Source organism: Ambystoma mexicanum, chromosome 2q, assembly GCF_040938575.1.
Source record: "Ambystoma mexicanum isolate Mex_15411 chromosome 2q, UKY_AmexF1_1, whole genome shotgun sequence".
Classification (NCBI taxonomy): domain Eukaryota; kingdom Metazoa; phylum Chordata; class Amphibia; order Caudata; family Ambystomatidae; genus Ambystoma; species Ambystoma mexicanum.
Window position 1 is genome coordinate 1,476,251,701 of NC_090924.1, and position 24,845 is coordinate 1,476,276,545.

At 48.4% G+C, this 24,845-nt stretch overlaps 1 protein-coding gene across 2 annotated transcripts in view; it reads left to right on the forward strand.

The window, feature by feature from the left end:
- Positions 1 to 10,380: 10,380 nt before the first annotated feature.
- LOC138570282 (zinc finger protein 271-like) overlaps positions 10,381 to 24,845 on the forward strand; it is a 168,492-nt gene continuing 154,027 nt past the window's right edge. For both annotated transcript variants that reach the window (XM_069649051.1, XM_069649052.1), the window contains exon 1: positions 10,381 to 10,464. The gene's annotated coding sequence lies outside the window, so the exon portion shown is untranslated. The remainder of the gene's footprint in view (positions 10,465 to 24,845) is intronic.

Consider the following 24,845-nt stretch of genomic DNA (forward strand, 5'->3'; position numbering starts at 1 on the left):
GTGCAGGCTGCTGTCACTTATTTCTCTGTTGCTGATGCCCTGCTCAGAACAAATAGACGTGTTAAAAGGAGGAGTGCTTGTGGGACCTGCAATACTACTGGCTACACAATATCATGAAACCGTATGACATTTGTGAAATGTGTACCTGAAGCCGGCAGAGACTAGAGGAGACTGGCTGGAGATGGCATAGCTTAAACAGGCAGAGACTAGAAGAGACTGGCTGGAGATGGCATAACTTAAACAGGCAGAGACTAGAGGAGACTGGCTAGAGATGGAATAACATAAAGAGGCAGAGACTAGAAGAGACTGCTGGAGATGGCATAACTTAAACAGGCAGAGACTAGAGGAGACTGGCTGGAGATGGCATAACATATACAGGCAGAGACTAGAAGAGACTGGCTGGAGATGGCATAACTTAAACAGGCTGTACGCTCCCTGATGGATCTGACTGGGAATCTGGAAGGGAACTCCAGAAGGAACAATGGTCACATGGTGGTACTCAGGGAGGGAGTGGAAAAGGGAAAGTTAAAGGAATTAATGAAGAACCCTTCCTGCAGAACACATTATCAATGAACTACCTAATTGGAAGGGTCTCCACCCCATCCATGGCATGTACCCACCACCATAGATACCAGATTACTGAGAACATGGGCCAGGGATGGTATCCTCCAGCCAGTGAGGTTACTGGGAACATTTATATGAAGTTTCTTTTTTTATTTTAGTTATGGGTCCAGAGAAGAAGGCAATAATGTGGCTCAATCAGAAAAACAACTGGAGGAACAAAAGAAGGTGTATATGCAATGCTGTATCTGGCCAAACCCAGGTCCTTATTGGGGATGAGTCGTTCCCTAAACCTTGTGTCCACAGCAGATATTACATTAGTTAGTCCAGCCATGTCAGCGGGGTCCTGGTTCAAAGGTCTTTGAATTTCCAGCCTCTGAAACCATAAGCAAAGAATGTGGTAGGTTTGCGCTGCTGGCAGGAATGAGAATGAAACACAAGGGCCTGCTCATAAACACCTATGGACCTAACATCGACTAAGTCACCTGATGCCAAAGCTAACCCATCACCTACAAATGGTAAAACCACCAAATACCATGCAGAACAGATAATGAAAGGGCAGTCCAGCAATTTGCAAAGTATTCTAAGCTCCCCAACAATGCAATCAACTGTATGGGTGGCGGAGCTCCCCCGTCTCTCGAGCAGGATCTCAGTATGACATAATCAGGTTTGTTATCATGTGATAGGTTAGTGGGGAATTCCTCATTTGGTTGCACTTATCTAAGTTCTGAAAATGGTGAACTTTTGACTCCACTCACGCTCCTTGGATGCTTGCACTCCAGAATATATCGATGTTGATGTGTTGGCACATCCTAACTGTAGTATTCAATCAAAGCTCCTCCGTCACTCTTTTCCCAACATGTGCTATTTTCCTCACAACAAAATGTTCCGTTTGTAGGACCTGCATCTATCGGTACTCTAAACGTGATATTGCAGTCACCTAATTCTTCCAGTTTTATCACATAAATTGGTGACCCAAGCATCTCTCAGTAATGAGTTCATAAACAAATCCACATAAAGGCATAGCATAAGCAGTGTTGCATAGCAATGTGCTATGCAATTCTGTAGGTTTGCTAGTCTTTGACACTTGTGTAGCAAAGCTAGCTATTTAAGTTACCATTTTCAATGAAAGCACAGCAGTAACCATCACATCCACTCTTAGTGGGCCTGTGTGGCAGTGCTAGACACATTTTATTGTTTTCTTTCTGAAATAATTGCAAACTAAAAGTAATTGGGATGATGTTTTTGTTAAGCTAACTATATCCTTTTATTAAGCTAACTTTATCCTGTTTGGTGAAGATGAGTAACTGATAACTGGTTTCTGTTATAAAGACAGTCATGCAATTACATATCTAAGAAATTAAGTTGTTGCATAATGCATAATGACAGTTTTGCTACTGAAAAACACTGCATTGTCTCCATGCTTTACAGCCAAGTTTAGGTTAGTGTATCTAAATCTCAGAGTTTAAACTACAGTTCACTATGAATTGGAAGGTGTGTCATGTTTGAACACTTGAATATGTAGATGATCACACGGACACATGCGTTTTATGGCATAGTTATGTGACCTGTTTGTTGCATTCTTCTATGAAACTGGTGCTCAGCCCATGAGCTGATGCTTTATACCAGATACCCTGAAAGTGAGATGACAGTAAACTACAATGGTCCACCTAGTATGCAGAACATGCTGCCTGTTAACCATCCACTCTGCTTACTGTCTTTCCTTTTATATAATGAATACACACAGCTGACTAGAGGTTTATGCAAAGTAGTGATCAATAGTCTCATTGAGTCCACACATCTACAGATCTACTGCAATACCATACACTGTAGGTACCCTCTAGAGATCCATGTACTCTATGATTATGATTGCCTTATATATTAGGTCCAGTGGGAGAGAGTCGGCCAGACTGCTTTGAGATGCTTTTTATCATATCTATTTATTTTTTGTGTCCATTCATGTAGCTAACCTTTTACATTTTACAGAAACTCCCTCAGGGCTGACAAAGTACTTTCATTTATTATACTCCAAAAGATTTTATGAATGGCGGGTACAATTTGCAGGGGATGTTTTAACTTTTCTTTTAAACATTTACTTTGTTTGCAGTAAATGTCAAATACAATTTCAATGTGCATGGCCGGCCTCTGATGGCAGCAGTGTGCACATTGTGAAAGAGTGTGATGTGCAGACTTATACTTTAAAAGTTGTTTAAAAGCACTAAGAAGGGTTTTTTCACACAACATGAAAAGGGGATATTAAATGCAGTGTGGAAGAAAATGTAAGGGGAAATACTGAACTACTAACTAATATGGGCATTTGGTTTACAGATTTGTGTACACAGCGTGACGGTATGGATTTGTTTTGTCACAGAAAGGAAAAAAAAACAATATAGAGGATATATATTTAACATAAATAGGGAGAAAAAGGAAAGAATTCATTGGAAATGTACTGGCTATTATTCACTTGGATGCAGAGGAAGGGTACGAACGCATGGAGAAAATATTGGACATGAAATAGAGCAAACTATTTTCTGGAGTGGCAAAGGTTGTGAAGGTAAGCCCCTGAACGCTCACATCACAGAGAATACAACCCGCTAGGGAAGAAAGGCCCAAGTGGATCTTGTAAGGATAACAAGTTTAATCTCACACGCAAATGAGAGCAACAGCAAAGAACTCTGCTGCTAAGAGCATTCTGAGGAAAAACTGTACACTCAGAATCTTATAAAGCACAACTTTGGGCCTCATTATGAGTATGGAGGTAAGTGGCATGGCTACCCCCATACAGGGTACCGGGTCCGGCTTCCAGCAGTGGGGAATTACCGGGCCATTCCGACCTTGGAGGCCCGGTAATTCCCTTTCCTGGAACCCAGGCCCAGTAAATCCCCATTCCTATTTGAGCCCCCATAGGGCTCAATGGGAATGGGGAGGATGCTAACAATGGGCCCGTTAATGATGGACCCATTGTTAGCATCCTGGTCTGCTAGCGGGCCCGCTAAGGATGCCTGGTTTTACCAGATGTCCTTAGCAGGACCCACGAGCAGACCTTGTAATGAGGCGGTAGGGTGTTAACGGCACCGGCAGCTCTACCAGCGCTGTTAACCCCCTACCGCCTTCCTCGTAATGAGGCCCATTGTCATAAATGACGCAATACATACAGTAAAAACCTTTGCGGCTGATTGGACAGACCCTATCCATGTACTATATCCATAAGGGATGGCTCTTTTTTGGTCCCAGCCCAGTCTGTTCGTCTTCCATCATGTGGGTGCTGCAGAGCTCATCTTCTTCTCACGTCGAATGTCAAAAAACTAATTAATTATACTCCTACTATACTGCTTGTTTTATCACTCATATTGTGCACTTGGCAGGCCTTAAGATGGACACACAGGAGGTTCTGGGGCGCTCCATCCATCACACACACACACATTTCACTTACTCCCTCAGCGCCTTCCGGCTCCAAGGTCTCCACCCCGTTTTGAACTGTAATGTATCCCTCCCAGCACCTCACAATACAAATCACACAATTGCCACTTCAACGGTATGCCCTGTCCATCCTCTTTGAACATTGTAGGACTTGTTACTCCGTGGATGGTGGTCAAAGGGCACCTGGTGCCTTGGAATTCAGAGGTTTTAGGGTTTAGTCAGTTATATGGGCTATAACTCGTGGTCTCCTGGGGATGGGCCGGGTCATTCTTTTGCCAGTGTGAGGTAACATGCACACCTGGCACCGGTCTCTTATCACGGCCTTGTAGGGAACAGTCCTCTTTGGTGAAAAAATGCCTCTTTGCTACACGTTTAGAACAATGAATAGACGGTGCGGTGGGTGGGGGTGCGAACTGTCCCCATAGCAGCTCGGGCATGACTTGAGATTTCTGTGTCCTCGTGGATTTGGGCCTAGTGCACCTACTGCGGCATTTACTGCGCAGGCTTTCCCTTCTACCTGAGATTACTAATATCTACATAAAATAGCGATGCTGCCCACGTCTTGGGCCACACCATGTAGTTAAATTGTAATTGGTTATATTAACATTTGGTCCTGCTGGATAGGATGTCGTCCCTCTCACTCTCCCCCCTGCCTCCTGGCTCATCATAGGCCTGCACCCTTCCCAACATTCCCCCTTTCATAACTTCTACAGTAACAAACTATGGAATAGTTCTGCAGTCCCACTCCCCGGTCTCTGCATCCACATATAGCTGAGTTCTCTTTAGTGGCACCCAAGCCCTTCACACTGATCCCAACCTCTCCCCCCAACGTTCATATTCTTCAGGTGAACAAGACATGTAAATGCCTCCACCTCCCCCACCATATCCACCCTAACCTCTGTGTAAGTCTCTGGATCAGGGGGCACAGAAATGATAGTGTGGTATAGGTGATCAACTGCATCTCCATATGGTTTGGGGAGCATTTCATACTTTGGTCCACCCTGTGCAGAACATGACCAGGATCAACACAATGATGGGTATTAACATCTTCACAATCACTTCTAGCCATGACATGGCGCAGTTAAATGTCATAGTCAGCCAATCACTGTCCTGAATTCCTTCCTCCTCCTTCATGGGAATACCCAGGCGATGGACAGCTGTGATGATGTGTGATAATGATGCGTTCTCCGTGTCCTCTGAAGGCACGAATGTACAACAGGAATCGCTGGCAAAACCCACCCTACATTCTTGTCAAAATATCCAGCACATAGCGATTTTGCATTGTCATAAACCTCAACACCTGCAACTCTATATTGATCACATTGAACCTATTCTCTGTGTCGTTTGCAAGCTGTACTAGTTCCCACCTCCCTATTTGCAGCCATTTGGCATTGGCTGCAGCCTTCACTCTTGGCAACACTAAAGAGGCAAAAACTATTCTGCTGAACTGAAAAGCCTGTATTCTTATGGTATTTTGGCAAGCAATGTGAAATAGTCTTTAGAAATGCAATTCAATAGTTTCATCCTCTGCGGTTGCTGGGCCTGTCGTCACCCTAGCCATATGGGGGGCTCTTACGTGGGCACCAAACTCTTATCTTCATTTTCCCGTCTGGGAAAACTGTTGGCCCCTCTGCAAGCAGTACTCCCACTTCAGGTGATCTTCTGGAATTACTAATAGTGCTGAATGCAACATGACCTGCGAACAACAGCCCCTCCATGATGCTGGGATGTTCAAGTAAGCTTGTCAGCCACAGATCCAGTAGTAATCCATCAGCGCCACCATTCTTTTCTTCATGTCTGTGATCAAGAGAGTTTTATTACAGTGTTCGTTTGTGCTGACAAAGATTGTACCTTTGCTGCGGAAACAGAGTCTACATTCTTCTTCCTTGTGCACTCACACCTGCTTTTCCATCGTTGCAATCCACATCAGCTTTGTGATATTATGCAGGAGCCACGTGGAGGCACAGAGAAGCTAAGTAGAAGGAACAGAGAATCTTCATGCCCCAGGAGCATGGATGTGTAAGGTACCAGGCATGGAAAGAAGCTTGAGCGGCAGAGATGTATCCATCCCCTGTGTAGTGACACAAGAAAAAGGCCAGTTCACCTGCAAAATGGAGGATGGATGTGCTTTTGCTACAAGTCCTGTCTGAGAACAATGTCTGGCCCTGTAAGAATAACACTGAGGCATAGGTGTGCCTGCCAGAGCACTGCAGGGATCGCAATGCTCATCAGGTAAGCCCTGTTGTGCTCTGTTACATTGTAACCGAATGCCACTTAAAAATGGCTGCCACGCTAAACATGCTGAGTCCTCCCAATGCCTGCCTCCATGAACTTCCACCTTCCATTGCAGATGATTGGCTGATTTCCAATGAAAAGAGTTTACCTTCTGGGGACCGGCAGTCAAAGCTTGCCCCCTTTAAAGTCCAACCTTCAAGGCCCTCTGATGGGAGCCCAGTCTGGCCCTGTAAGAATTTCACTGAAGCACAGGAGTGCCTTACAGAGCTCTACAGTGATGGTGGTGCTCATCAGCCACTTAAAAATATCTGCCCCAATCAACATGATGAGCCCTCCAGTCTGGCCCCATGACTGCCCACCTTTCGTGCGGTCAATTGGCTGATATCCAATCAAAAGTGTTTGCCTTCTGGGAGCTGGCAGTGGACAACAGCCCCCTTTAAAGGTAAACTTATAAGGACCTGGGATGAGACCCCAGTCTGGCCCGGTCTGTACCTAATCGGCATGTCGGCAACCACCTCTATACGTCCTGATTCCAATGACACATTGCTATTGCTTGACATTAACTCCGACCTTGATCAATGTAGCAAGCCGTGTTTCCTTCTAAGCCATGCCACCAACCTCAAAGGTAAAGAGGTCATCAGTCCATTTAGCTATACACCCAGTCCTGTATCCTCTCCTCCGCAAGTTTCTAATGTCTAGGATTGTGCTCTATTACTTCCCCCGACCGTCTTCCGCCCGCATATCACCTGCAATCCGATGATGCCCACTAGCCTGCTACACGTCCCATGAGGCCAGCTACTGTTATACCACACCAATCAGCTCCAACAACCATAAACGGTTCTATGTGAAATGTCCACATTGTAATGGCTGAACACAAAAAAGACTGATTTGTATCTGCCGTGTTTGTGTGAAATTTCCTATTCCGGCCCTCTTAAGCCACTGCCTATTCTTCCCTTACAACCTCCCCCCACCCTATTCCTCCCTCCAGCTCTCCCCGCTCTAACACTTCAGTGCCCTTCCAGCTCACTACTGCACCACAATGTAACTGTCTGAAGATGTTCAAGTGCTGTATCCTCCCAACCCATTGACTCGCGCATTACCCAAACCTTCCCCCTTCCTTCCCACCTTTGCCCACTTCTTCTCACCAAAGAACTCCAACTCCCGGACATACATCCCTCTTTCCCTAAAGGAGCAGTCCCAGTGTCCTGCCCTTCTGCACCAGCCAGCTGCCAAGCCCTTCACTGCATCACACAACAACACTAACCTGCCGGTGCTGAGACACCCAATGGAACATGCCCCAAATGCACCATTCGTCATAGCTGAACCTCCCTGATACCACCAGCAAGGCCAGCCCCAGCTGTCGCCCTCACACCAATCCCAGACTCAGTCCACACATGGCAGCATCACCGTCTCCAACCCTCCATGCAGACCAGTCAGCTGCCACCTCCTTGACAATATAACCTCTCCTACAGGGCACTACCCACCCTTGGGAGCACCTTGCTCACCTCCAACACCTTCACCTCAAAAGTACGAGCCCTGTCTGGCACAGGCACAGAATGCCAGCCGCCACCAACCCAACCTTGCTGCTCCACAACATCCCTGTGCCTACCGCACCCTGCTCCCTCCCATGCTAGCACGACAGAAGAGGAGACTCACTCTCCCATGTGTAGGTTCCCACTGCCTTCATGAACGAAGGGCTAGAACCTCACACACCGCTCTGGAACCCTACAATCTCACCTTCCCCTCATGAGGTGACAGAACAGCCAGACTTAGTTCCTGCACATGTCCCCCCTACCTCCTGACACTGAGATGCTGCCTGCCCCTACCTCCACCACCACCAAGCCAAACAAGAGCCCTCAACCTTGCACTACTCAGCATTGAGTCCTCAGGAGCTCACACTGTCAATGTCCACGACTTCATAGAAGACCACCATCTAGACTTCCAAGCCACTACCGAATCCTGGCTCCACAGTGCTTCAGTCCTGTTGCAATCAGTAGACACACCCACCCCAATTACTCCATTATTAGGACTGACAGATCTAATGCCCCAGGAGGAGGCGCTGCACTCATCGCCAAATTCTCCCTGCAATTCAGGCCCATTCCTATTCCGTCCACCAATCGGGTATGAAATGGTACTTCGCAAACGTTTCCTCAAACTACCTACAACTTGCTTCTTCGGTACCACCAGCCCAATGTCCCCAGCACCTCTGACATCAATATTCCCTTCCTGATTACCCCTCTCCTCAAACCTTCCTCCAAATTAATCGTCATGGGGCACTTCAACTTTGGTTTTAAAGACACAACCAATCACAAAGCTACAGCCTTATCACAAGCTTTAGGTGGCATGAACTTCATTCATTTGATCTGTGCCCCTACCCACGCCAATGGTCGCATTCAAAACTGGGTTCGCTCAACCAACATCACCATTGATATCACAGTCATGGACCGACTATCTCCTCATAGAGTTTGGCCTTTCCATCAACAAACCTCCTGCAGCGCAGCTCCCTACTCTCAGCCCAATACTGGTCCACAAAACCTGCAAACTCCCCTGTGAGTTGCTTTACTCCATGTTCCGGGCACGGCTTCATTTGAATCTTTACCAGGAAACAAGAGCCCCAAGACCTAGCCAAGTTCTATCACCAATGCCTACTCCTCACTATGAACCAGTATGCGCCAATTAAATCCAAAACTCAAAACCCCCACACAAAAACCAACACTTGGTTTACAGAAGAGCTCATCACCCTACGCAAAAACCAAAGAGCCCCCGAAAACCTCTGGCGTAGACACCCCTCCAGTAATAGTGATACCCTTGCCACTACCACCAAACACTATAAGAAAGCCATAATCTGACACAAAACCAATTCCCACAATGCAAGAATTGACAAAGCTGCCTCCAACACTAAAGAGCTCTTTCTCTTTACTGAAAGAGCTGGAGAACCCCATCCCTGCAATTGCCCCCACTTATTCGGACAAAGCATGGTCAATACACCCTCACCAACAAAACGGAGTCACTAGTGATCAAAATCGAAACCAAAAAAGCCATACTAGCTACGAAAGCCACCCCACACCAGGACATAGAGTGTTTCACTGTATGGCCCTGTTGTTTGACTCTCCTTTCGTGTCCTCGCAAGTCACACAAGAGACAGTCCTGGCAACTATCTCATCCCTGAAGCCTTCAAGCTGCAAGGGGGGGGGACTCCTGCCCAGTGGATCCCCACACTCACACCTATCATTATAGACTTTGGGCCTCATTAGGACCCTGGCGGTAAGGGGTTTGCGCCAGCGTTAGCTGCGCCGACCCCTTACCGCCAACTACGAGTTCCCAAAGCGCCATGGTCATTTTTCCGCCCGCTTTTTGCGGGCGGAGAAATCCATGGCGCTATGGGACCTTGGTGTTAATTACGCCACCGTAATTTACGGTGGCGTAATTAACTCCTTCCCCACTCCCATTATACCCTATGGGGCCGAAATGGGAATGGGGAAGGGTAAATGGGTCAATGGGGACTTACCGCCCCGCCGACCTCGGAATGGGGCGGTAAGTCCACCATCCGCCATGGCGTAAACGGACTTTACGCCATGGCCGGAAAGTCCGTCGATGGCGGAAAAAATCCGCCAGGGTCGTAATGAGGGCCTTTGTCAATGCCTCCTTCCGGTCAAAGAAGACCCCACCAGCATTAGCTCAGTCTGGATCACTCCTCTCCACAAAAGAAACTTCTCTGGCCCCTAACATCCCCACCAACAATCACCCCATTAAAGACAGGGATACCTGGCAACAGAGCTGGTTGTGTGAACAGTCCAGGCACTATTCATGTTATTTGAAGGTGAAGGTTTATCCTCCAGTAACATGTAAACCAATCCATGTTCCAAAAGCAGTTCCCATTGTCCTCCTCCACCTTCCTTCCATGTGTGCCTCAATGAACAAACCTTTGGCTGCATATAACTAATTCCCCATTTGCTGCCATTATCAGTCCTTCTAGATTTATTCCTGAGTTCCTTCCCCTTTGTCTAAGGGAGGCTTTATTCAGAGGATATGAGGGTGCGTGTTACTCCCCATTCCCCACCTTTGTCCTTGTGTTACTCCCCATCCCTATAGCCTTCACACTGGTGTTACTCCCCATCCCCATAGCCCATTCCCAGCTGTTATTCCCCATTTCTAGCCTCTTCCATTGCACCCGTTTTTGCTGCCTTATTCCCAGCTCTGCTGCCAGGAGAGCAGGACCTGTAAAGGGCCAAGCAAGATCCCACTCAGGTAGGAGCCCCTGTGATCTGAGAGACCCCCCAGGGAGATCTGCCTGGTGGGGGGTGGCCTCTGTGTATGCAATATCCCACTCAAGTAAGAGCCCCTGTGATCTGAGAGACCCCCCCAGGGAGATCTGCCCAGTGGAGGGTGTGGCCTCTGTGTATGCAAGATCCCACTCAGGTAGGACCCCCTGTGATCTGAGAGACCACCCCCAGGGAGATCTGCCTGGTGGGGGCGTGGCTTCTGTGTATGCAATATCCCACTCAGGTAGGACCCCCTGTGATCTGAGAGACCCCCCAGGGAGATCTGCCTGGTGGGGGCGTGGCCTCTGTGTGTGCAAGATCCCACACAGGTAGGTCCCCCTGTGATCTGAGCGACCCCCCAGGGAGATCTGCCTGGCAGGGCGTGGCCTCTGTGTATGCAAGATCCCAGTCAGGTAGGATCCCCTGTGATCTGAGAGACCCCCCAGGGAGATCTGCCTGGTGGGGGGTGGCCTCTGTGTATGCAATATCCCACTCAAGTAAGAGCCCCTGTGATCTGAGAGACCACCCCCAGGGAGATCTGCCTGGTGGGGGCGTGGCCTCTGTGTATGCAATATCCCACTCAGGTAGGACCCCCTGTGATCTGAGAGACCACCCAGGGAGATCTGCCTGGTGGGGGCGTGGCCTCTGTGTGTGCAAGATCCCACACAGGTAGGTCCCCCTGTGATCTGAGCGACCCCCCAGGGAGATCTGCCTGGCAGGGCGTGGCCTCTGTGTATGCAAGATCCCAGTCAGGTAGGATCCCCTGTGATCTGAGAGACCCCCCAGGGAGATCTGCCTGGTGGGGGTGTGGCCTCTGTGTATGGAAGATCCCACTCAGGTACGATCCCCTGTGATTTGAGAGACCCCCTCCCAGGGAGATCTGCCTGGCGGGGGCGTGGCCTCTGTGTATGCAAAATCCCACTCAGGTAGGACCCCCTGTGATCTGAGAGACCCCCCCAGGGAGATCTGCCTGGTGGGGGCGTGGCCTCTGTGTATGCAATATCCCACTCAGGTAGGACCCCCTGTGATCTGAGAGACCCCCCAGGGAGATCTGCCTGGTGGGGGCGTGGCCTCTGTGTGTGCAAGATCCCACACAGGTAGGTCCCCCTGTGATCTGAGCGACCCCCCAGGGAGATCTGCCTGGCAGGGCGTGGCCTCTGTGTATGCAAGATCCCAGTCAGGTAGGATCCCCTGTGATCTGAGAGACCCCCCAGGGAGATCTGCGTGGCCTCTGTGTATGCAAGATCCCACTCAGGTAGGACCCCCTGTGATCTGAGAGACCCCCCAGGGAGATCTGCCTGGTGGCGGCGTGGCCTCTGTGTGTGCAAGATCCCACACAGGTAGGTCCCCCTGTGATCTGAGCGACCCCCCAGGGAGATCTGCCTGGCAGGGCGTGGCCTCTGTGTATGCAAGATCCCAGTCAGGTAGGACTCCCTGTGATCTGAGAGACCCCCCCAGGGAGATCTGCCTGGCGGGGGCTTGGCCTCTGTGTATGCAAGATCCCACTCAGGTAGGACCCCCTGTGATCTGAGAGACCACCCCCCCAGGGAGATCTGCCTGGCGGGGGTGTGGCCTCTGTGTATGCATTCATCTCTCAATGCTTGCATGAGGGGGATGGGCCAGGATTGGGGGGATGGCGGTGGAAGAATGAAAATGTGTGTAAACAGTGTTGGAAACTTGATAAAGAACTGCCCTCGGGATGGGTAAAATCTGTGTCTCGCAGTTTCCACGTTCAGAGTGCAGTGGCCATCCATCAGGACATTTTGGGGGACATCAGATTGGGGGCTACTTATGACTACTCCTAGGAATCCAAGTAGTTGTGGGGTTTTTCTTCAGTTATACCGGTAGTCGAATCGGGGTAGCTTCCATGGGATCTGCGCCTCGTTCTTAAAATCCTTCCGGCTGCTCCATTTCGGTAGCTATAGAAAAAATCAAATATAAAAGAATGAATGGCTGAATTGTTTTGGTCGAATTTGTTAGGGATTTTTGTAGGTTTTTATTTAAAAAATGGGCGGGATGAGTGTATAAGTTAAAGTAGGGGGAAGTGGTAGGGAATGCAGGGGTCTCGCCTGCATTATTTTATTTAAAATTTCACTGGCTGGGTTGCGTTACTGAATTTCCCTCCGGTAAGGGATGGGGACCCTACCGGGCCTCTCTGGAACTACAGCTGAGCTTGGGGACATTCAACCCACACGGGAGACAGCCGCTCAAGGCCTTGGACATCACCCCTGTCTATCCTGGAGATTTGGCTGGGCTGCATTACAGAATTACCCTCAGGGAAGTAATGGGGACCCTACCGGGGCTCCCTGTGAGTGCCACTGCACTTGAGGATGGTTGACCCACATGGGAGACAGCCGCCCAAGGCCGGGGACATCACCACCTGGATGCTTCCCGTCCTTCCTCTGCAATCTTTTGTGACCTCTGCAACTCTCTCGCACTCTCTATCCTCTCCTCTGGCCCGACTCACTCTGCAGGGCACATTCTGGATGCTCTGATCTCTACAGACCTTCTCCTTTCTATCCCTCTCACCACTCCTCTCTCATGGAGTGATAACTTTCCCAGCTCACTCTCTCCAACCCCCAGGCCAAGCCAACTCCAGCACTGCCACCTACCTCCTTGGTTATCCGACCCATGAAGCGTGTGTCAGTTGATGCTTTCACCACCACTTTCTCACCCTACCTCGCTGTTCGGCTGACCCACACCCTGACACAGCCCTTTCTACGCTCCACTCTGCTATATCTGATACTGAATCTTGACCCTGTCATGAGGATCCGCTTGAAGCCCAAACTCCTGGTACGACTCTGACATTGTCACCCTTAAACGCAAGTGCAGGGTGGCTGAGAGGAAATGGCATGTTTCCTGCACATCCTCTGACAAACTGGCCTGCCGCCTGCTCCAAAGGCATTATCTGCTCTCTGTCCACACCAAGAAGCGAGCCCTCATCCAAGATCGCGTCTCTGCAGCATCGAATAACTCAGCCAAACTCTTTAAAATCTGCAAGGAGCTGGCCAATCCTGTAGCAGTCTCTAACTCCCCTGTCACCTCCCAGGACCTTTGCATGGCCCTTGCCTCTCACTTCATCTCTAAAACCCATGATATCCTATCCTCCCTCTTGCCCCCTAACCCTCTTCTCCCCTCTCCTTCTGTGAACTTTGGCCCTCCTTCAGCCACCCCCCACCATTGTTCACATCCTTTAAATCTTTTCTCCCCTGATGAGGTCTCTAGACAAGTCCAATCTATGAAAGTCTTGTCAAAATAGGTTCCTCCCTGTTCTTCCAAAACCATCAAGGACCACATTGACATCTTCACTCCTGCCCTGGCTGATTTCTGCAACTTCTCCTTCGACTGAGGAATCTTCCCCTCCCCGTCTGAAACACTCTTGTGAGCACCCTCTTCTCAAGAAACCCACAGCTGACCCTTCATGCCCGGCTATCTATCGTCCTATTTCCATCACTCCTTTTCTGGACAACGCTTCAAATACAAGCTTCAGAAGGCTGGGGGCAGCAGTTTCCCCATGCTTGCAGTGAGGCTCTGGGACTCTCTACCTAGCCCACTTAGAATTGAACACTCCTTCCATTCCTTCAGAAGTAAAGGCAAAGCCTGGCTTGTAGCGCAGGGCCATTAGTCTTAGCACCAGGTACCTCGCTCTTGCCTAACTCACCTTGTTCTGCCCCTTTGGAATACCTCTTAAATATTTAACTGTATTTAATAGTATATGTAATATGTAATGCATACGTAACATTGTGTAAAAATATGTAACTGTAACCTTTAAGAAATGCGCCCAGATGCCCCCGGGCTATACAAATAAATAAAATACCAAATACCAAACTCCTGGAAAAGCTGGCCATCTCGCAGCTTAACCTTCACTCTGATTCTGTTGTTTGTCTCAATGACCCTCAGTCTGGCTGTAGAGCTGCCAGAAGCACGGAAACTGCTCTCCTGAACATCCGTGAAGACCTGCTCTCCAACCTTGACTCTAACATCCCCTCTGTCCTCATCCTAAATGATCTCTCTTCTGCCTTCGACACAGTCAACTAAACCATCATGCTCAACTGTGACAACCTGGGTATCACTGATCTGGCTCTGGCCTGGCTCACTTCTTTCCTCTCTAATCGACCCTCCCAGGTCCAACTTGGGTCCTTCCTTTCATCTATCTCCCTTTCTACCTGCAGTGTTCACCAGGGGTCTAACCTCTCACCCTGGGTTTTCAACCAATACCTGTCAACTCTCGCCCACTGCATTGCCACTTTCTGCTTCAATTTTCAGTGCTATGCTGACGACACACAACTCATTTTCAGGCTACCCTCGGCCACCTCTTCTCCTTCTCTCATCTCTGATTGCCTATCTGCCATTCAGGATTGGTGTGCCGCCAACGATCTCTGCCTGAATGCCAACTAGACGGAGATCCTCCTCATCTGCACACCTTCACCCTCCTTTCCTGTCACTCTCTGGCTGGCATCCCTTGGCTCTCCTCCTACCCCCACTTGCGAGGCTACAAAACTCAGGGTCATCTTTGACTCCACACTTTCCTTCTCTGTCCACATCTCTGATATCTCTAAAAAGTAAAACTTCCTACTGCACCTTCTCAGAGGTACTCTGCCTTTCCTCTCCTTCCACCAGAAGCTCACAGTCTCTCGAGCCCTGGTTCTCTCTAGATTGGATTATTGCAACAGCCTCTTTCTAAATCTACCTGCTTCTACTCTCCGCCCTTTGCAACTAATCCAGAACAGGACTACTAGACTTGTGCTTGGCCTCAAGCCCTGGGTTCATATCTCTCTAGCCCTGAAATCTCTCCAATGGCTCCCAGTGGCTGCACAGATTAAATTCAAAACCCTTTGCATTGTCCACAAGGCTTCCTGGGGCCTCGGTCAAATTATTGACCTTCTGCTGTCCCTCCGTAAACACCTCCCCCCAAAGGGTTTGTGGAGCCAACCTACAGATTTGGGCCTGGGGCATCGCAGCCACTAAGGAAAACAGGGAACTCCATGCATTTCCGAAAGGAAGATGCCCGTGGGAATCCACAGAGGTCTGACTTGCACGAATCGCCCCAGAATGTATTACCCACAATCTCCGGCAAAGTCTGAAATTTGACCCCAAAAAACACAATTTTCAGACATTTCACTCTACCCACCCACCGAAACATGCCGCCAGCACCACATGTCCTACCTTCCTGCATTTCCACGGGTGTCCCGACAAAAACAGTACCTCACATGTGCGAGTGCACCTACCTGGGCACAAAGGGAAAAGGCTAAACCACTGCTATCCCCAGGGTTTGGGGAACCAACCTACAGATTTGGGACTGGGGTGTCGCAGCCACGAAGGAAACCAGGGAACCCCATGCATTTCACAAAAGAAGACACCCGTGGGAATCCATAGATGTCTGACTTGCATGAATTGCCCCAGAATTTATTACCCACAAGTTCCGGCAAAGACCCACATGGGAGACTGGTGCCCAAGGCCAGGGACATTACCCCCAACTTTCCTGGAGCTCTGGCTGGCCTACGTTACAGCTTCTCCCTCTGGGAAAGGACGGGGAATGTCCCGCTCCTCCCTGGAACCAACGCTGGGCTTGGGGACTTTCAACCCCATGGGAGTCAGCCACACAAGGCCAGTGATATGACCCCCTACAACCCTGGAGCTCTGGCTGACCTGCGTTACAGCTTCTCCCCCTGGAAAAGGTTGGGGACTCTGCCGGAGCTCCCTGAAACCGTTGCTGGGCTTGGGGTTGGTCAAACCACACGGGAGCCGCCCAAGGCCAGGGACATCACCCCCGACCATCCTGGTGCACGGGCTGGGTTGCGATACAGAATTTCCCTTGGCACCCATCTGCCCCCAGGGGGCCTAATACCTGTGGCCCCATGTATTGTGGGCTGGGAGCTGCTTATGTTGTAAGCAGCCCCCTGAGCCCCCCCCACGTCACAAACGGATCCCTGGTGGTCGAGTGGCATTGCTGGGTGCGGATCGAGCGCTCTGCATCCGATCTACACCCAGCAATGCTTCAAAAAAAGGTGTTGTTGGAAAGAGGAGAGTATCCCCTTTCCAATGACACCACCCATGGATCTGAATAGCACAATAGTGCTGCAGATCGAGGGGGAGAAAGATGGAGACTCGCCTTTCATTTTCACTGCGGCAAGCCGAAATGTCTGCTGCGGTGAAAATTACTTTCAGTTTCAGGTCGATGTGCATTACATACGCCAACGTGAAACTGAAAGAAATCAAACACCTGGGCTGTGAGGAGGAACCTCCCCGTCACATAGCCTGGGGGTTGGATTTAAATTTTGTCCGATCCCTGCTTGGCAGGATCGCACAAAACAGAATGCCAAAAAGGATGAGCTATCACGTCCATGGCACTACAAACGTAATGTTAAGGATGAGACACCGCGTCCTTGGCATTTAAAATGTTAACTAACATTGCAAACATGTGCTGGGTGCGTGTTAACAACATTAATCCGCCGGTGGCCCATATTTGCAACGTTAGCACAACAAAGTGAAAGTCGGTGACAGCATCAGGAAAGTCAAGCCGTCGCCAACATTACATTTTTTGACTAACATTGCAAATGGGGGCCGGCGGTGGGTTAACAACATGTATCCGCTGCCAGCACGTATTTCTAATGTTAGTAAAACAAATTCAATGTCAGCAGCAGCATCAAGCCGCCGGCACAAATTAACAAATACAAGCAAAACACATAACTTTCAGCTCTCTTCAAATGTACAAAGAAAATGGCATACCAGAAACAATATGGCTTACTTGTACAAACACACACACACTGCACATCCCATGATATCGCTTACTGCCCACTCAGTCAGGTGCTCCTTACATCAGAAACACTACATGAATCCCCCACAAGTCACTAGATATACATTTTCAGAGGTATTTTAAACCAACAAAAAACCATTACAATACCTTGATTATTTTTAATGAAAAATAGTGTAAAATGTGTAACATAACTTGAAAGCTGCAGTACAATAATAGATGGTGAGCCAAAGAGGGTAAAAAGAGGCGTGGCTGGAGGGAAAATGGGTGGGAATGCGAGGGAAATCCTGTAGATTTCACTTAGCATTGGGTGTTAAATGGGTTGGACACAGAGCCAAACTACATAAATCCATCCTCATATGCCACCTGCATTGAAAAGCTTTACAAACCTACATTCAAAGCCCCTATTTCAGGCTCTTACGTTAAAGCTCTTGTTTTAATGACAATAGTTTTGGCTTCAACCTAATAGCCAAAACTAAAAGTGGTACCACTGTCTCTCTGAAGTGCAGCAGTTTTGCTCTTCACTGTGTTCTATTTTGGTCGATGATTTCTACGACTGTAGGAGTCCTGGGAAGATGAAACTTGCTGTGGGCTTCTAAAAGGCTTGGCAGATGAGTAAGACCCCTGGGGACCTTCAATGACTTCTGGCCGCTACAGGTATAGAGGTCGTTCTCAGTGTCGGGATTCAGTATTTTGCAGTTTTCCAACTTTTGGTTCATCGGTGCTGTAGCCACATGACAGACATCTGGGTGGCTTCTGGTGACCTGGTCTCAACCACTGGAGTGGACCATAGACCCTCACCAAGTCTTTATTGGATTCTGGTTGTGGGAAACCCACCAGTGCACCTTCCTTGCATATCCTGTACTGCTGCGCCCAGCTACCTTCGGGTTTGGTGTGCATTATAAGTGAATAAAACAAACAAACAAACTCAGCAACCCTGGACCTTCTCTGACAGGATTAAGTCATTAGTAAAGATGGCAAGGATGTCCCTTGAAGTATTATTCAGCAGTTTGGAATGTTTGCAGCTCTGGGTGTCAAGCAGCACTATACCAGGGTACTCCCTCTTTTGAGCGCTACACTGCAGCAGGCTTGCAGCGGTCGCAAACGCTCCTCCAGACCCTGGGTGACACCACTGGACTTCTTTGACTCAAAATGTCCAAACACGCCTCTTCTGGATTCACAAAGAGCCCTTCTCCGGATAGCAGGCACACAGGACTGGCTTCCAAGGTACTTCTGATGTGGAGCAGCAGGTTGCACGATGGTCCTCGTAGCTTGGGGAGAGGTTTCCTAACCAGGTCCTCTCTAGGATCAGTCCTCGGAGTGGCACAGCAGCCTTTGGATTTCGGGGAAGAGTAGTAGCCAGGATCTTCCTCCTCCAGCTGGACTCCAGGGATCAGCTTCGGTTTCGATTTAGGCTTCTGAACAAATTGGTGAGTGCAGGGACCCCAGTTATATACATTTGTTCCAAATTTACTCAGGCGGAGCCAGGCTCAGTCAACCAATCATACAGAAGGGCATTCTTGCAGGAAATCAACCAATCGGGCTCGCAGGCATTCAGGCCATTTACCCAAGCCAAACAAGCATAACACACAATGTGGATTGGAGTAAGCATCCAGACTTTCAGAGCACTATAGTGCATTCATACCAGTTTCGGTCAGGGCTGTCTCAGGCATTGTGTCACACACAGAAACCAGACACCCACAACACAGAATGTGAGTTGACTCCCAGCTCCATTCACACAGTTCCCAACGAAAGGGTGTACCCAGAACACACAGCCCCTGAGAAGGCTCCAGCCAGTCTGGCATATATGGTATTTCCACTCAACAGCCAGTCAGGCAAGGGACAGTGTCAGGGCTTCCCAGGACTTTGGGAAACAAAATGTAAAGGCAATAGAATCCAAGAGGCTACAATGGCCACCTCTCCTTAGTTCAGGAATCCTGTTGATTCCTATGGCATGGCCTGGGTGTCCCAAAAATGGAGGGCACTCTGAGCCACTGCCAAGTCAGCATGTAGCTGGTGGACTAAATGTGAGAACATTCTCAGACCGTAAATCTTTTGGTACAGTACAGAACGTGTTGGCAAGGTAGCCGGGAAAACACACAAATCTGGTTGAAGTGATATTGCTCTGTAGGCAACACACATGTGCCCAAAAACACAGGTGCCCAAAAACAACATCTGCACTCGACAAATTGCATCACTCAAATCACAAATCTCTGCAACTACCACCATACACCATGGTGCAAGGTTTCCCTACTCTCTAGCAACCAGGAAGCCAGACAGCCACCAGAACATCTCTCAAAAACTGCTGCAACAAATACACAACAACATACGCAACACCAAGGATACCCACTACCTCCAAGAATTCCAGAACACCACAAATCGTACACAGAAACTATTTAACATCATAAAGTCCCTCTCCATATCACCATCAAAACCTTCCACACTGACATTCCCTCATGGACTATCTCCACTCTAAAATACTCAACATCCCCTCCACTCTCTCACACCCAAACATTCCAACACATGGGACACCCCGTCCCATTGTGCAGATCCCCTATTGCTATGTTAAAGTGTTTCCTGTATCAATGCTATGTCCACTCTCTTATCTCTAAAGTATTTCAGCATTATGCTCCTTTTTAATGGACTGCTTGGCTTCTTGAGTGGCCCCTCAGCATATGATGTAACTCTCAGCTGTTACTGTGCATGTATTTTGTATTTGTATTTATTAACTAGTGCATGTACTAGTGGTTTGTCACGGATAAGCATATGCTGTCATTTTGTGCTGCAGTCATGCAGGAGGCAAGGGGCCGGAATTGCCACATGCCTCACAGGTCATAGTATGTCACCTTGAAGGACATCCAACTCCTGCATAGCAATTAACCTGACTTGACCCACTGTAGACATCAAATCTAAGGAAGCACAATGAGCCTAATTATGACATCAGTGGTAGCCGTGCCTGTAATACAAGTACAGCTGCCGCAGGAGTTATTTATTTTCTGATGCCTGCGAACGGGCAATTACCGGGTCATTACGGCCCTGCCGGACCCGGTAATTGCCCATTTGCGGGCGCCGGAAAAAAGATGCTCCCCATTCCCATTCGGCCACATGGGGCTGAATGGGAAAGGGGAGGTCGGATGCACCGGCACCGTTTATAACGGTGCCGGTGCATCCGACATGTGCCCGCCCGGTCCGACCGGGCAGGCAGAAAGGCACCCGCGAGCACAACTCAGAGTTTGCCGGTCTGAGAACTACGGTACCAGCATGCTTACTGGTACCGTAGTTCGCAGATCGGCCAACTTATAATGAGGCCCAATGTCTTTGTAATGTGAGCCATAAGTCTCACAATAATTTTGTAAACGTCTACTTAACACTCATGGGTATTAAACACTATGGGCCTCATTACAACTCAGGCGGTAAGGGGTTTACGGCGCCGTAAACAGCGCCGACCCTTACCGCCTGAGTATGAGGTCCCTTAGCGCCATGGCGGATTTAACACCTGCTTTTAGCAGGTGTTAAAATCCATGGCGCTAAGGGACCATGGAGTTAATTACGCCACCGTAATTTACGGTGGCGTAATTAACGCCTTCCCCACTCCCATTATGCCCTATGGGGCAAAAATGGGAATGGGGAAGGGTAAATGGGGATTGGGGACTTACCGCCCCGCCAAACTCGGAATGGGGCGGTAAGTCCGCCAACCACCATGGCGTAAACGTAGTTTACGCCATGGTGGTAAAGTCACGGCCCAGGCGGTAACTTACCGCCTGGGTCGTAATGAGGCCCAATGATACTGATTCTCATAATTCATCCAGTATATACCGATAGTTATCAAGGCATTTTATTAGTACAGAAACCAGCACAAAACAGAGTAACTTACAAAATAGCTTACAAAGTCATCATTTACAGTGATACGCGTACAAATACATAATATCATTCGTTATAGCTACAGATATTTTTACAATGAGGTAGACAAGATGGCACAAATATGCTTCAACCAATAGTCAAAATGATGGCTTACGCAGGATACAAATATACAATCTGGCAATTTGGGAACTCCTAACATTCTGTACCGGCCTGTAGCTGCAATCAGTGTGGAATGCTCCGTACTCATACATGAGCTTCCCATGGAGAAGGAGTATAAGAGCACGTAACGGTACGTGGATAATTCATCAATGGATGTCACTGTAGTTGCATGGCATATGAAAGAGGTCTAGCTTAACTTCCAATGAGGCTCAAAATGAGGAGCAACCTGAAGATAAACAGGATGCCCCAGAGAGATGAGGTGTGTGTTGTTTGTGACAGAGATTAGAAGTGGGTCAGGAATAAGAAAAGTGTTTCAGGTCATTGGTGAGAGGGACCGGGAGAGAAGATAGTGTATGGTTGGAACAAAAGAAGGTTGAAAAAGACACTGTGAAGGAGAGTAGAGTAGTTTGGGGAGGAGGAGCATTACACATGAGTTAAGGAAGTAGTTGGGAGGAGACCTGGAACAGTTTGGGAAGGGAGGAAGAGGAGTGAGCCGTCATAGAAGAGGATAATATAATATTGTAGCAAGAGAAGGAACAGAGCATCGTACAAGAGAGGAATATGGACTGAAGCAGTAGTGATAAGGAAATGTGAGAGGTCAGAAATGAGAGGCAGACACAAAGGTGTCGTTTTCTCATTGTCAGCCATTTTATTTAAAAGAAATGGGCTGGAAAAACACCTTGCTAGCCCTATCCTAAGGAAGGACGTTCCCTACCTAAGAAACTGAAACTAAGTATCAGTCTTTGTCAAGGAGATTGTAACTTAGAAAGCATCCTTGTGTTCAAAACCTTCTAAACTGACCCTCACATGAAACAAACAACACAGGCTGCAAGCTCATGTCTCTGACATATCTTTAGTGAAAACTCTTTCATAATCAAAACATCAATTACATTCCAAATAATTTTTCAAGGATAAATTCTTGAAACCAGAAGATAGTTTCCTTCCAGTGGATTTTTAGGCAGGATGGCAAAAGTGTTTCTTTTAAATAAGCTGTTTCTTTGTATCCCAAGAGTGTCTCTTTATCCAACAATTCCTTGAGGGTTGTACACTAGATTCAGAAAGTTATGGTGCACACATTATCTCCCAAAAGAGCCAATCGTCCAAAAGATCCATTCATGGTTTTGTAAAAAAAAAAGTGTTTCTCTTGCATAATAATGTCATCACAGTGGAGTCATAAAGTTCCCATTCTGTGCACTTAAAGATTTGGCTGGTATACTTTCCAGGTTCCCTGGTGCCTTCTTTGCCAGGTATTTTTGTATCACTGTTAAAGTCTTTTCTTTTCAACTTCTGTTGCATTGCCTGATATACTCTTCTGTCAGGAATCCTCCTATGGGTTCTGCAGAGCCCTGGTATATTTCCCCCACAGGTATCGTCCCAGAATTATCAATATTTCTTGCATGCATTTCTTCTTTAGTGGATTACCTGGCATATTTCTCTTACCAGGAATCCTCTTATGGGGCTCTTCAGATTCCCTGATATATTTCCCTGTCAGGAACCCTTTCTCTGGAGGTATTACGGATCCCCTGGTATGCTCCCCTGCCAGGAATCCTTTCTCTGGAGGTACTACAGATCCCCTGGTATACTCCCCTTCCAGGATCCTTTCTCTGGAGGTATTACAGACCCCCTAGTATACTCCCCTGCCAGGACTCCTGTATCTGGAGGTATATATTACAGATCCCCTGGTATACTCCCCTGCCAGGAATCATTTCTCTGGAGGTATTACATATCCCCTAGTATACTCCCTTGCCAGGAATCCTTTCTCTGGAGGTATTACAGATCCCCTGCTATGCTCCCCAGCGAGGAATCCTTTCTCTGTGGGTATTATGGATCCCCTGGTATACTCCCCTGCCAGTATTCCTTTCTCTGGTGGTATTACTGGTACCCTGGTTTACTCCTCTGCCAGGAATCTTTTCTCTGGAGGTATTACACATCCCCTGATATACTCCCCTGCCAGGAATCCTTTCTATGGAGGTATTACAGATCCCCTGGTTTACTCCCCTGCCAGGAATCCTTTCCCTGGAGGTATTACAGATCCCCTGGTATGCACCCCTGCCAGGAATCCTTTCTCTGGAGATATTACAGATCCCCTGGTAAACTCTCCTGCCAGGAATCCTTTCACTGGAGGTATTACAGTTCCCCTTGTTCATTCCCCTGCCAGGAACCCTGTCTCTGGAGGGATTACAGACCCCTGGTATACTCCCCTGCCAGGAATCCTTTCTCTGGAGGTATTACAGATCCCCTGGTTTACTACCCTGCCAGGAATCCTTTCTCTGGGGGTAGTACAGATCCCCCGGTTTACTCCCCTGCCAGGAATCCTTTCTCTGGAGGTATTACAGTTCCCCTGGTATACTCCCCTGCCAGGAATCCTTAATCTGGATGTATTACAAATCCCATGCTATACTCCCCTGACCAGAATCCTTTCTCTGGGGGTATTACAGATCCCCTGGTATACTCCCCTGCCAGGTATCCTTTCTCTGGAGGTATTACAGATCCCCTGGTATACTCCCCTGCCAGGAATTCTTTCTCTGGAGGTATTACAGATCCCCTGCTATACACCCCTGCCAGGAATCCTTTCTCTGGGGGTATTACAGATACCCTGGTATACTCCCCTGCCAGGTATCCTTTCCCTGGAGGTATTACAGATCCCCTGCTATGCTCCCCTGTCTGGAATCCTTTCTCTGGAGCTATTACAGATCCCCTGGTATACTACCTTGCCAGGAATTCTTTCCCTGGTGGTATTACAGATCCCTTGCTATACTCCTCTGCCAGGAATTCTTTCTCTGCAGGTATTACAGATCCCCTGGTCTAATCCCCTGCCAGGAATCTTTTCTCTGGAGGTATTACAGATCAACTGGTATATTCCCCTGCAAGGAATCCTTTCTCTGGAGGTATTACAGATCCCCTGGTATGCTCCCCTCCCAGGAATCCTTTCTCTGGATGTATTACAGATCCCCTGGTATACTCCCCTTCCAGGAATCCTTTCTCTGGAGGTATTACAGATTCCCTGGTATACTTCCCTGCCAGGAATCCATTCTCTGGAGGTATCGCAGATCCCCTGGTTTACTCCCCTGCAGGGAATCCTTTCTCTGGTGGTATTACGGATACCCTGGTTTACTCCCCTGCCAGGAATCTTTTCTCTGGTGGTATTACAGATCCCCTGGTGTACTTCCCTGCAAGAAATCCTTTCTCTGGAGGTATTACAGATCCCCTGGTATACTCCCCTTCCAGGAATCCTTTCTCTGGGGGTATTACAGGTCCCCTGGTTTACTACCCTGCCAGGAATCCTTTCTCTGGGGGTATTACAGATCCCCTGGTTTACTCCCCTGCCAGGAATCCTTTCTCTGGAGGTATTACAGATCCCCTGGTATACTCACCTGCCAGGAATCCTTAATCTGGAGGTATTACAAATCCCCTGCTATACTCCCCTGACCGGAATCATTTCTCTGGGGGTATTACAGATCCCCTGGTATACTCCCCTTCCAGGAATCCTTTCACTGGAGGTATTACAGAATCCCTGGTATACTCCCCTGCCAGGAATCCATTCTCTGGAGGTATTACAGATCCCCTGGTTTACTCCGCTGCATGTCCTTGGG